Source organism: Prionailurus viverrinus, chromosome B3 (genome assembly GCF_022837055.1).
Source record: "Prionailurus viverrinus isolate Anna chromosome B3, UM_Priviv_1.0, whole genome shotgun sequence".
NCBI lineage: Eukaryota > Metazoa > Chordata > Mammalia > Carnivora > Felidae > Prionailurus > Prionailurus viverrinus.
The window spans coordinates 54,972,172-54,986,381 of NC_062566.1; positions in this window are offsets into that span (position 1 = coordinate 54,972,172).

Consider the following 14,210-nt stretch of genomic DNA (forward strand, 5'->3'; position numbering starts at 1 on the left):
TAAATATGAGTGCCAATAGTTGTCTTAATATATTTCTTGAATACGATTCTTAGAATTGAAAAAATATTGCCTCCAAATCTGCTGATGGACTAAACCTTCAGATGTATTTCCTGTGCCTGACATTGACTCTGCTTGGTGTGAAAGCAATCACCAGTATACAAATCACCAATATATAACAGAAAGTTAGCTCTGAGTCTCAGCTGCTGGGGCAACAACAGCAGCTCCATAGTGTTTTGTGTGCGGAATTAGTTTCATTTCAGCTGGCCAGTCTGGGAAGAGGGCAGCTAGAATGGGATTTGTTAGTAGATCTACTTTACTACTTTTATTTTTCAACGTTCATTTCAGCAAGATTCATCTGTCAAGTGCCCACTATGTTTCAAGGATAAGGCATACCAAAAAATGTAAGACAAGGTCCCTGTCCCTCCCACCCTGCCTCCATGGTCTTGATCTCAGGATCATGAGTTTAAGCCCCATGTTGGGCTCTGTGCAGGGCATGAAGCCTACTTAAAAAAGAGAGAGAGAGAGACACAGAAATCTACAAGCCTCTAATATTTACACACATATGGTTTCTGTGCTTTGATAATTAAATTCAACTGTGGTACTTACAAGAAAGAAATGTATTCTGACAAACATTTTTTTAAAAGACAAGATTTGCCAAAACACTGTGCTCTAAAAATAAATCAATGTAATGACTGATCTAAGAAATCTTAATTATATCCTTAATTAACTCAGTAGTCAGAGCCTTAAAAGAATTAATGACCCATTCACCAAAGTCATCATGATAATGCTCAATTTATAAAGATAGCCTTTCAACCTGCTCTCCCAGCCTCCTTGCTGAATTGAAATTGCGGAAATTGTCATCTGTTTCTCATTCACACTCTTCTTCAAATTGGTCACTTAAACACCATTTATTCTGCTACCTCAAAATGTATTTAATCCATCACATTTTATCCTCCTTGCTGTTATCTTAGTTTGTGTGTCCATCACAGCTCATTTGGATTGCTACAGTGATTTTCCAACTAGTCTCCCTACTTCTGGTCTTAACATCTTCCAGTCCTCCTCTGCCAACATGAAATCTACTCAAGTCTTTTTCCCACTGAAAATCTTGCCACCCCTTGCCATCACTTACAGAATAAAGTCCTTGGAATGACATACACGGCCATTCAGCACCTGGCCCTTGTCTGCCTCTCCATATTGATCTCCTGCAACAGACCTCCTTGTACCAGTACAGTTAGTTGCAATTCCTGAAACACACCCTGCTCTGAACTGTTCCCTCTGTGGTATCCCACTCCTAGGCTGGCAACTTCTATGCATCCTTCAACTTCAATTTGTAAATCATTTCCTTTCTGGTAGTCTCATCCACCAGATCATCCCTGTACTTTGTACATAGCTCTGTGATGGCATATGTTATCCCATTGTAACTTGTCAGAGATGCTCCTCTACCCAAAAATAAGGTTCACCTTTAATTAATGGAAAATTGGGGCATCTGAGTGGCTCACTCGGTTAAGCAGCTGACTTTGGCTCACGGTTTGCGAGTTCAAGCCCCGTGTCCAGCTCTGTGCTGACAGCTCAGAGCCTGGAGCCTGCTTCAGATTCTGTGTCTCCCTCTCTCTCTGCCCCTCCCCCTGCTTACACTCGGTCTCTCTCTCTAAAAAATAAATAAACATTTTTTTTTAAGTTTAAAAAAATTAATGGAAAATTGAGGAAATCATCCTATCACTCTGTCTCTAGAGTCTCCCTGGTCAGGAAGAATAGGTGTAAGATGGCCTTAAAAGAATTCTTACTTCGAATGTAGGGAGGACTTAAATACACTGAGGAGGCTGCTCCAGAGCCCAGTCCATTGACTCTGCCCCTAACACGGTTTGATGTCACACACTTTTCTGAGTAAGCATCTTTGACAGATTGAAAAGAGCGCCCCAGAGAAAATATATAACACACTCTACCTAGAGAGAAAGACCCACGGGGCCAAATAAACTTGCAATGATGCATTGTTTTGCTGAAGCAGCAGCTTTTCTTTTTATGAGCCGATGATTTTCTCTGGCCTGTGTACGTCTTGCTGAAGATTAAGGATATCTGGAATGTACAAAGGAAGAACAGTTGATAATAGCCTTTGGGGTTATAGAAAGAGTGCATATGATCTCTCCTGTTACACCCGAATCCTACCTCAATTCCCCAGTCTATGGGGTTTGGGATGGTTACCAATTTCTAGGATTTAGAAGTGTTTTAATCCAAAAAAAAAATCTAAAAGAAAAAAAAATCTGGCTTTAAATGCAGCTTATTTCTTCTTCATCGTCTTCAAATATTGTTGACTGTGTTACTGTTTTCCAGTTTGTTTTGAGGATTTCCCCTTTTGTGTGCTCTCATGAAGAAGCCCAGCATCTATACTTTTTCCAATAGAAGCGGTTTTCTGATTGAAGTGAGCCAATAGTGCCCAGGTCTAAGAGATTCAAAGAATTCAGAAAAGAATGCAAGTAATGGGCTTAACTACACATTTAGATATATAGTCAGAGGATTATAAATCTAACCCAAAGCTGCATAGAACGGTAGAGTTGTAGGTTGCTTCCACAGGGACCATATTGGAAAATCAAAGGATGAGGGGTTTAGCATAATGGGAAGAGTGTGAACTGTGAGGTAAGGCAGGCCTTGGTCTGAGTCCCACATTCCAGTTGTTTGGCCTTAGATGCATCATGTAACTCTACTCAGACTTAGTTTTCTCTTTTGTAAAATGGTGTTAATAGAAACCTTCCTTAGGGAATTGTTAGCATTAGAGATAATGCTGGTAGAATGCTTTGAACGTGGTAGGCTCTTTGGAAATGGTGGTTATGATTTTGGCTTTGTGTTGAGAGTGATGTGATGGACTCTGATTTCCCACCTGGTCCCCCTAGGAGTGCTACTGACAATGGTCCACATCCAGTAATTCTGACTCAACTTGAAATAATTCTGAAGGACTACTCTAATTCCAGAGCTCCCCATAGTTCAGCCAGGTCGACATGAGGCCTGCATCACAGCTCATCTTCTTCCTCTGCATAATCCAGCCCTCCTCCACTCCTTTCTAGGGACATTGACCCCAATAGCACTTCTTAAAAATGTCCTGCATGCTAAACTTTATTCCAGAGTCTCTACTTCCTAAGGAATCTGACCTGTGACAAGTGATGGGGCAGGTATCCAATCCTGTGTTATTAATTACTCATTGGTCTAAGGTGCTGGAGCCCAAAGAAGATCCTGTGGCACCTTAGCCAGGTGTCAGGAAATATTTTTTTTTTCAACGTTTATTTATTTTTGGGACAGAGAGAGACAGAGCATGAACGGGGGAGGGGCAGAGAGAGAGGGAGACACAGAATCGGAAACAGGCTCCAGGCTCTGAGCCATCAGCCCAGAGCCCGACGCGGGGCTCGAACTCCCGGACCGCGAGATCGTGACCTGGCTGAAGTCGGACGCTTAACCGACTGCGCCACCCATGCACCCCGGAAATATTTTAGAAAGACAGGAAAACATCAGAAAAACTGTAAGGGAATGAGGAAATTCCTAGAGACATGTGGGATTTGCCATAGGAAGGCATTTGATAATTTCCAGAGGTTAAAAACACCTTAAATCTTATTCCACATGAGGCCAGAAGCACGTAAATGTTTTCCAACATCAACTCCCTAAAAAGAACTTGGCTATGACATTCACATCAATATAATTAAGCAGATGTGGTGATTAGTCTTTCCCCAGTCTTGAACTTTTAATTCCCTTCCCTTTTCCCTGGCAAGGACCCAGCTAGAGACCTTCCTGGAAGCAGACCCGTGTTTTCTTTTCTAATGACTGTGTGGAGGTGGCCTAAACAGTTATTTTGGAGCTGGACTGTACTGTAGGCACCTTTCTGGTGCCCAGTGGCATTGAGGTTGGGAGTCCCTTGGCCCACTCAGGTACAGCCCATGGAGTTAGAATCAGAAAACTAGACAGAAGGTAATATCTGGAAGGCCAATCCTGCAGAGAATTTCTAGGGTTAAGTGAGACTCTACTTTGAACAGGGACTCCATCTCCAGGAACAGTCTCACCCCAACATGGTCCTTCTCTGTTCTTTTCTACCCAGATCTCAGCAGGTACTGTGGGTTGACCCAGGAGGGAGGAGCTATCAACCTAGTCGTATCATGTAGTAGTTAACCAACAAACACTTCCTGAGGATCATATGCAAGGCACTGATCTGTGCACCATGAGCACAGATACTGGATCCCACATGTCCATCTCTCCTGGTAATGGAGAGGAATGTGGACCTGAAGATGCGAGGGGCGGTGGTAGGACAGGTCAGTGGTACAGGGAGTGAGTGCCATGAAATTAGAGGAAAGAAGATGGCTTTGTCCAGGTCACCTTTTCATGTCCTTAAACCCCATACCTCTGCAACCCTGGGAATGCTCAAGCAGTGCCTGGCCCAGGGGGAGCCCTCAATAGATATATATTGAACAGAGTGTTTGTCCTGATGGCTTGTCATCCATTGTTTGGCCTTCAAATTACAAATATTCAGCTTGCAGCAGATGTGCAAGATTTTTTCAGTAGTGACATCTCAACCGATGTTGCTGTGCAGCCCTCAGGGGACCCTTTGTCTAAGTATTGGTGGCCTGGCTGTGCAGAGGCACAGAGATGACAGGGAGGTGCCAGAGGCCTTGGAGTTGCTGCTGGGCTCAAGGATCTTGCCTCCCCTGCCCTCAGCCCTACTCTCCAGGCCAAAAAACTGCTGAAGGAGCAGTAACACTTCCAGAAGACCTACCTCCTCTGCTTGTTTTCTCCATCACACTGCAAGGCCTGGACCATGGTTCTACCTGATGCCCTGGGGTCCAGTCATCCCCCAGTGCATGTTAGCAGATACATGTCCAAGCCCAAGAATTACTTATAGACCAAAAGGCACCTGTTGCTGTTCAGCCACTAAAGTATTACATCTGGGAGAACCCTCAGGAAACTAAGTTTATGGACCCAAGGGCACTTGCCTCAAGGTCCACCCTTAGCTTTTACTTAGCCCAGGTTCAGAGGCTCTGCCTCTGAATGAACTTAGGACAGGACAGGATGAGGCTGGAAGGGAACTTTGTCAGCCCATTCCCATCTCTGCCAATCCCGATCCCTTCCTTATTGGACAGTTGAAGAGTTCATCTTACATGCAGGGCTGTGCAAATAAAATAGCCAGATGGTCACCCCTAAGGCCCTGGCATGTAGAAATTCAGGGGCCCCACTGCCACTTTGGTTGTAGTCTAGGAAACAGCAGGCTAGGAGAGGAGAGGGAGGGAGAGTCTCAGGATCCATTCTGAGAAGACTGTGCAACAGCTCTCACTGTGTGAGGCCAGAGCTGTGCACTGGATGATCTAACAGGATTTTCCCATCACTCACAGTGGAAAATAAAATGACCAGACTCATTGCAAGATAATAGTTTCACACAGTGGCCTTCACTGTCTCAGGCCTGCTTGAGGCAGTTTCTGGAATTGAATGAATTCTGTTTAGTTACTCTTTCCATTTACTGAGCAACAGCCTTGAGTTTTTTTAATTAATTAAACTAGTAATAAATGTGTTAAACCTCTACCTTCTAAAGCTATGTGATTAGCCTTTTTTGTGAAACTTTTTTTTATCCTCATTTAAGAGAAGATGGACCTGGAATGTCATTACTCTGGCCAACTGATAACAGAATCAGAGAAGTGGGGCACAATAAGGGGATGTGGGATCATTTACACAGAGGGAAACTAAGGCTCAGAGAGAGAAATGACTTGCCCAAGAATTTGCCTTTCCTTTCTCCCATCACTTCCCCCCTGCCCCAAACTCCCTGATCAATGCTGAACACAGAAGACTTGCCTCCTTGGCATGGAATAGCAACTTCAGGGCACATTTTCTATACCCCCTCATTTCCCCACCCATCATAGAGGGCCAGCTGGATCCTCTCCTGGGAGAGAGGAAGAAGGCTGGTCATGGCAGCCAAGATGCAAGTCTGACTGGGAAACCAGAGGAGCACAGGAACAGAGGGAAGGCAGCAGCATAGGTCTGGGACAGCTCCCAGCCCACCTCATAGAGACCCTAGAGGCCAGGAGGAGAAATGTTCTGAAACAGACTCCCTGCCAATGACAGTAGGAAAGGGGCTTATTCTCTGAATTAGGTTTGAGGATAACTGCCAGCTTTAATTTGCGATGATCTAGTTCATGGCAAAAGTGCAGTGAGTTTTGAGCTACTTAGCCATTGAAAGTACATGGTAATTGGTGACTTGAACTTTGTAGGCAGAATTGGGCAACTGACTGCTGTCATGAAAGGCAGAATTTGAAAACCTGGCAGGAAGGAGCTGAGTTCTGTGTAGCATTTAACTTGTAAGCCTAATGCTCTCAAGTTGCTACTGTTGGTATGTGATGCCATGAGGGCTGAATACAGGTGTGAAATGGGCTGCCAGAGCTGGGCCATGATAGAGTTCAAATATCTCCTTTTCCTCCCTCATTCCTGCAGTCTTTGCTCCCAGAGCTGCTTGGGACCAACAGGTAGGTGCTAGAGAGGGCTTGATCTTGTCCACTGATACCCAACCCACAGCCCCAAGTGGCATCACCTGGGAACATGTTAGAAATGTACATTATCAGGCTGCACTCCAGACCCATGGAACCAGCAGCTCTAGGAGAGCAGCCCAGCATTATGTTTTAACGACCCTCCGTGCAATCCTGATGCAGGCTTAGGTTTGAGAACTGCTAGTTTAGAGCATGGTATGGTTCTGAAATTGTTGTTTATTTAAAAAAAATTTTTTTTAGTATTTTATTTTTGAGAGAGACAGAGTGCGAGTGGGGGAAGGGCAGAGAGAGAGAGGGACACACAGAATCTGAAACAGGCTCCAGGCTCTGAGCTGTCAGCATAGAGACTGACGTGGGGCCTGAGCTTGGGAACGATGAGATCATGACCTAGGCCGAAGTTGGACGCTCAACCGACTGAGCCACCCAGGCGCCCCTGAATTTGTTGTTTATTAAGGAAACTCTAGTTTTACATGAGCTAGCCATCTACTTCCTACTTTGCCCCCTCATCCCCCTCTGCCATGGGGACAGCCACTGTTAGGAGAATTGAGGTTTGTTGTGTTGCTTTCCCAGCCCTCAGCACTTGTACAGTAAACCATCTCTTTGCCATCTATTTGGCCCCTGGCCCCAGCTGTCTCCTCCCCCCGAGATGCCCAGTTGTGTTGTTCCAATGAGGTTGTTTCCACTCGGTGCTGGGAAGGAAGACACTCCTAGATGCGGCTCTGTGCCATCAGTGAGACCACAGACCAAGAGTTAGGCCCTGGAACCCTACCTCAGAGTTCTCACTGCCATGATGAGGGATCTTTCAAGGGAGGCCCTGGCTGTCCTTCTCAGGAGAGGTATGAGCCTGCCCTGTCTGTCCTAGCTGGAAAAGTCAGTGGCTAGGAGTGGCTAAGTGAGCTCTGGGGAACTCGGGACTCCAATCAGAGAGCTATGGGCTCTACCTGTCCAACCCTCCCCCTTTACATGCCCACAGATGGGGCAGTCACATGAGGATTCCAAGGGGAAGAGTCTGACACAGCAGTTAGCTCCCCTAGCTTTAATGCCAGAGAGAACCAGTTAGTTTTTTGAGATAGAGGCTCTGGGTTAATTTAATGAAATATATTTTGCCAAATGTTTTCTCTTTTTGTTCTAATTAATGGCCAGGCATTAAAAGGTACAGTGGCTATTGGAATTATGTCGTATCTTATCCCCTACCTCACTCAGCTCCTCCTTCCCGAGTGTTAGGAACACATCAACAGCATGACCTAAGCTCTGCCTTTGTCTCCATGGCACTGAGTAGAAACTGCCAGGCCCCTGAGGGATTTGGGTTGATAGCATATATTTGATATTTTCTACTCTTCTTCTGACCTAGTCTTGGTAAAAGGGCCTTGGGGTATGGAGAAAATGCAAATCCATGCTTTGAGAGTCCTATGGTACAGATTTCCTAAATGGTGGCCATCCTCATAAGCTAGGGGACACTGCCCAGGTGGATGTATAGCCAGAACCCACCCGAACGTTCTCATCCAGGGAAGGCTGGCTTCTGTTGCATGAGTGCAGTGTATCATTGCTGAGGCTTTGTCACATTCAAGCCCTCTCGGCCTAAAGAAAGGAGAGGTCACAGGAAGCAGAGGAATTTGGTAGGAAAAATACACAGAGTTTTTATGTAAATTATGTCTCTTGTTTTAAGCCTCCCAATAATCCTTTGAGAGATGCAGTATTAACCTTGTTTTATAGATAAAGAAACAAAAGTTTAGACAGATTAGGGGACAGGTCTTGGTAAGGTCACAAGCTGAGAAGTGGCAGAGCAGGGCCTTGACTCCAAGCCTAGTGCTCATCCCCAGAGCCCTTCCCCTCTTTGCTCCCTTTGCCTCCATCTCAACTTCTAAGGAACATGACTGACCCATAGGATAATTGAAAAGGAGACTGCACCAAGATTCAGAAATCCTGGCCTCTTTCATTTATAGACTCCATCCAGCTCAGAATCCATCATGCTTGTTGGTACAGACAAATAAACAGTTTTCTGCTGAGAGGGAAATTGAAGGAATTGCTACAGGGTTAGGAGAATCAGTTAGATTGCTGAGCTTGCCATATTTCTCCTGACCCTGGCCACCCAGGCCACTCCCTACAACCCCAGAGATGCCCAGATTTGCCAAACAGCATGTGCATTTGCCCTTTGCAAAAGAGAGGGAGTGCGGACATAATAAATGAGTTGTTTGTTAAACTGTCTTTAGGGTTGGAAGCAACCCTTTGGGGTCTGTCTGCCCCAAAATGCTGGGCTTTCTTTACAAGTTATCTGAAGCAACGTTTTATGAGAGGCATAGTTGTACGAGGGTGTGTGTGTGTATGTAAGAGAGAAGTACAAAGTACAAAAATACAAAATACTGAGCTTTTTTCTAACAAGCCTGGCTGAGGTTTCAGTAATTCTGCAGCTGTGACATGACTAGTCCACTGAGATATTCAGCACTGGCTGGAAAAATACAACCAAAATTTATTCAATCGATAGCAAGAAACATTGATGCCTCTAAGAGTCACATTACTGTAAGAGTGGTCTCACTGTGGGAAAGGCAGATGAATCGCTTTTCTTCAGGCCCAGCTCAGAGTTTTTTTCCTTTCCAGGAACTTCACTGGGCACAAGGAACCCACAGAGACATGAGGATGCCTTGACTCATGAAGCATCATCATTGATGATGATAAGTCTAGCCCTCTTGTTAGTCCTGCACTTACAAACTGTACAACAGCAGGTTTTGAAGGTTCTGCTCAGAGGGTCTTAATTGATCTTGTTGAGTCTGGTTTGGCCATCTGTGCTGACAGAGTCATTCCCATGACATTTGCTTGCATACAGTGACCTCCATGCTCCAGACTGAATGTGTTTTCCCCACCCCGTGTGTGTGTCCTCTGCTTACCCTACCATGTGGCGATGAGTGAAGCCAGTATTCTGACCCAAGCAAGGACAGCCAACAGGGCTCCCCGAGGCACCATGCCTGGGATCTGAACCTACAGCTATCTGTTGGCATTGTAAAAATCACCCTGACTCCCTCAATTTGCATGTGGAATGTGGGGGAGGTGGTATTGAGGCAGGAAGTTTATTAAGAATGTTTATTAAGAATTAAGTGAGGTCAGTGGCTGCAGGAGTCAGGATGAGCACTTGTTCTCTCCTTTTGAACTCTGATTTCCTCCACTTGGGGTCTGGCCTCTCCCCTAGGAGCCACATGGACACATGGCTCCCCTGGCCACATGGCTCCTGACACTCCAATATGGATGCTTACTGTTTTCATGGGCCCCATCCCTCCTGGCCTAACTCCCGAGTTCTGGAGTCTGTCTCCTCTGAGAATAAGGTGCTGAAAGCATGCCCAAGTGGGGCTCACTGCTGGCTCTGCTGCATTGGGGGCAACCTGCTGCAAAGACGGTATGGCTGCATTTCTCCCTGGAATGAGCTCCTCCATCTTCTTCCAGAGTGAGCTTGGCTGCTTTTCTAGCTGCAGCCTCAGCAGATCCTGGACAGATTTTGTTGGTTTACGACTAAGGAAGAAAAGTGGGCTCCAGAGCCAGGAGCTCAGCAGGGGTTCCTTCCCTTCAAAGAAAATGTAAATTAGAGTGGAAGATGCTGAGGTTAAGAAATCTGGGGCCCTGCTGTTAGCACTTGGACCCCTTATCCTCCCTCCAGCAGAAAGCTGGACTGGGTGTAATGTGTGAACACAAGGGCAGGACTGTACCCCAGTAATTGGTTCACACTTTTTGGCTCAGTTTATTCATGCCGTGGCCCTGAGAAGATGAGCTGATGTGGCTGTTCCTTTGTGACATTAAAGTGCAGTACACATCATCTGCCCCCGAACCTGGCAGACCTTGACACACACATGCCTTCAGAGGACACTGATAAAGAAAGCAGTCTTTCTTTGGCCTACAAGAAATTTAAATATAAAGTTAAGCTAGAACAGAGGCTGCAATGCCATCCAATCCCTGCTGCCTCACCCTTCCCTGTCACTTCCCTAAAGACCAAGTGCAGCTGTTACCCACTCCTCTAGGCACCCCTTTCCTTGGCGTGGCCTCTCGACACCCCTGGGTTCTTGTGGTTTTGGACCGCATGTGCCCACTGCCTACTCCTCTCCATCTCACCTCTGCCTTCTCTACAGGCCCATGAAACCATGGCCAGCTCTTGTTTAATAGCACGTGGTCCAGGGTCTGAGTTATGATCGCTCTTGCTCTCTTCAAGACTCAAGACTCACATAGCTCATACTTAAAATCTCCCTGCCTTACAAGTAGGCCGATTCAATGAGGTGAGGCCTAATGGCGGGGGTGGGGGGTGGGGGGGCATTCTACATGTCAGCTGCTCTGATCAGGGTGCACTATGCCAGAGTCCCTGGGATTGACCACATGATGGGTTAAAATAAAGATGCTCTCAGGGTGTCTGGGTGGCTCAGTCAGTTGAGTGTCTGACTTGATTTTGACTCAGGTCATGGTTCCAGGGTTGTGGTCTCAAGCCCTGCATTGGGCTCCACTCTGAGTGTGAAGCCTGCTTGGCATTCTTTCTTTCTCTCTCTCTCTCTCTCTCTCTCTCTCTCTCTCTGCCTCTCTCTGCCCCCTCCCCTGCTCATGCTTTCTCTCTCAAATAAATTAAAAAATGAAAAAAATTTTAATAAAAAAATAAAGCTGCTCTCCTGTCCAAACTTATGGATTATGAGTCAGAAAAGGCAATTAACCTTGAATAGTTTAGGTCACTGGCCCACTGCATGCTGCCTCAGTCTCTTCCCTAAAGAATAGAGAGTAAAAGCCAGGCACTCCAGGAAAGAGCAAGAATATGAATTCTCCCAACCTCAGAGTTGCAGGATGATTCTAAGGGATTCATCAATCATTCCACACACCATTCAGAGAGCGTAAATGGGTTGCGTGTATATGCGCTATTATTTTCAAGTACTGCTAGTATTATTTTCAAATAGGTACTATTGTGGCTTACAAAATACAAATTTATTTTTTAAATGGATGCTGAGTAAGTTATTTTAACCCAATAATATCTTTGGGAAGAGAATAACCTCAGAGGTTTAGCAGGATTTGGGTGCTCTACCTCAGCTCACATGTCCTGAAGATAAATTTCCTCCGGCTTGGAGCCCTGACTTTGTGACTAAACAGTAATCACCTGTCAACGCAAGTGCCTGTTTCTCCAGCTTAATCAATGGCACAACAGTAAGCACACAATACACAGTTTAGCTTGTAGCGTCAGGGCCACTGCAGGCAAAGGGAAAAGAAGACAGAACTCACTGGACTTTGCCATCTCATCAAAAGAGAAGACTTGGCTGCCACAGAATATTCCAGAAAGCCCCAGACCTAGTGCAGGGTGATCAAAAAGAGAGCATTCTAGGAAACAGCTGGCTGGCATCTGAAAGTACAAGGCCAGAAAGTTTAAAATTCTTAAACTTGCCCCTGCCAATGGCTTATTGTAGGGAGCCCACCATGGTGGTTCAGCTGAATGTGACTCTCTACCCAAAGGCTACATCAGGCCACTCTGCCAGCCACTGGTGTGAGTGCTCCAAGAGAGGGGCAGGTTGCAACCCTTGGTGAAAGATGCCCCAGCAGTGCTCTGAGTTGATTCTGCCTTTGTGTTTCTGCTGGGAATTGAACTTCATGGAATTCTGCCATAACAAGGAACTCTGTTCCATTCCCCTAACCTCCTACCCTCCGGCCTTGGAGAAACAGCAAAGGAAGATGATTTTCTTCATTAGTCGTCATAAGAGCTTTGTAGCTCAAACCCATGCATCTATGACTGGTAAATGGGAACCTGAAAGAATTCTGACTTCATGGCCAGGAGTAGGGGTCTCACCAGATGCTGGAAAATAACAAGAGCAAGATCCTTTTCTCTGGAGATAAGGGAGGTATACTAGGATTTCTTTTTCATAATTATCTGATGAGAAAAGCTATTCTTGCCTTTTTTTTTGTTTTTTTTTCCTGTGAAGTGGAGAACTCTGAGTTTGGATCTATTGAATTTAAAGTTCTTGCCACCTAAGGTCCCTACCAGTGTATTCAAGCTGCCAACTCATAAGAACCAGTTGTTTTCATGGAAGACATGATTCTTGTTAAAAGTTCTTGTGATTTGGGGCGCCTGGGTGGTTCAATTGGTTGAGTGTCTGACTCTTGGTTTTGGCTCAGGTCATGATCCAAGGGTCGTGGGATTGAGCCCTGCATTGGGCTCTGTGCTAAGCATGGAACCCACTGGGATTCTCTCTCTCCCTCTCTCTCTCTCTCTATCTCTCTATCCCTCTGCCCCTTTCCCCCTGCTTGCACATATTCTTTCTCTCTTGTAAATAAATAAATTAATTAATAATAAATACTTTATAAAAAATATTTAAAAGTTCTTTTGATTTCTATCACACAAGCACATTTTCCCCATGGCTGCCCCAGGCCCCTGCTAATATAGTTGCTGTACAGATGGAAGTGAACTCCTTTAGCCACTAAAACTCACCTGAGCTGACCACCAGGAAGTAGCCATTTGGTGCAAAGTAAAATGTGTGGAGAAAAATAATCACAATATACCACTGTTTCTTAATATTCCATTTCAATTGCTCTGAGAGAGATAATAGTACAGGACATGCCACTTGGGATAGAGTTAAACATATTTCCTCTCCTCCCAGAAGAATTTTAGGAAAGAGTTTAAGCTCTCCCCACACTCTGGGGTGTAAATGAGGAAATCATTGGCAGCCCTTGCCCCAAAAGACTGTTGTTGATAGAGTCTTTTGAAAGACCTGGTTTGTAGCGCACCACCCAAAGATCCCAGCATGATTCATAAGTCTGCCTTGAGAGTAGCTCTTTTTGGTGAGAAATCAAAGGGTGTAAGAATCGGGGTGGCTGCCTTGGGACTGTGTTAGGAAGGAGTGCAGGGCCAGCAGAAAAGGTGGGGAGATGCCCACCTGGTACAGCCTTCCTTTGTTGAGATGTGCACTCTCTCTTCCTTCCAATCCTACAAGGATAAGCTTCTTAAGATATTTGCTGAGAGAACTGATCTCCTGCCCTACTTCTCCTGGAAAGTATAGGATGAGCCAGCGGAAGGGGAAGAGGTGAGAAGTAAACATTGCGTGGAGGTCATAAAGGTCTGCCCTTTCTTGGAGCAGTACTGGGCCCTTTGGCCTTTACACAGGTGAGATACTTTGGATCTTATAAGACGACCTTGGTTTTGGATGCAAAATGAGACACGGTCCCACCAGAGGCCACCGTCTGAGCTGAGCTGCAGAGACCCCTGGGGATAGGCCTAGAGACTGCCATCCTGCAGAGCTGCAGATATTCTGACATTTTTCCACAAGTCATTCTGCTCCCAGCTCATCCCGGATACTGAGGCATGTCCCTGAAGGAGAAGTTAAAGGTTTAGAAATGGCCTAATTTCCTCACGTTTTGTGAAAAATTTAGCCAACCCCCTACCTTCTAGTCCTTCAGTCATTAGCTTATTTAGTGAATAATTGTTGAGGACCTCGCCACCAGCTAGGTTCTGGGGGACAGCTCCTGCCTTCATGAAAATGACAGCCTAGAAAGGGAGCAGATAATAAACAAGTAAATCAATAAGATAATTACAGATTGTTGTAAGTCCCATGAAGGGAATAAACAGGATAAATGAGATGGTAACTGAGAGAGGCCCTTCTGTAGGGGAAAGACCTCTCTAGAGAAAGGACATTAGAGCTGAAACCTCAAGGAGGGAAGGAATAACCATTGGAAGAGCTGCAGTCCAGGCAGAGAGCATATGGAGACCCG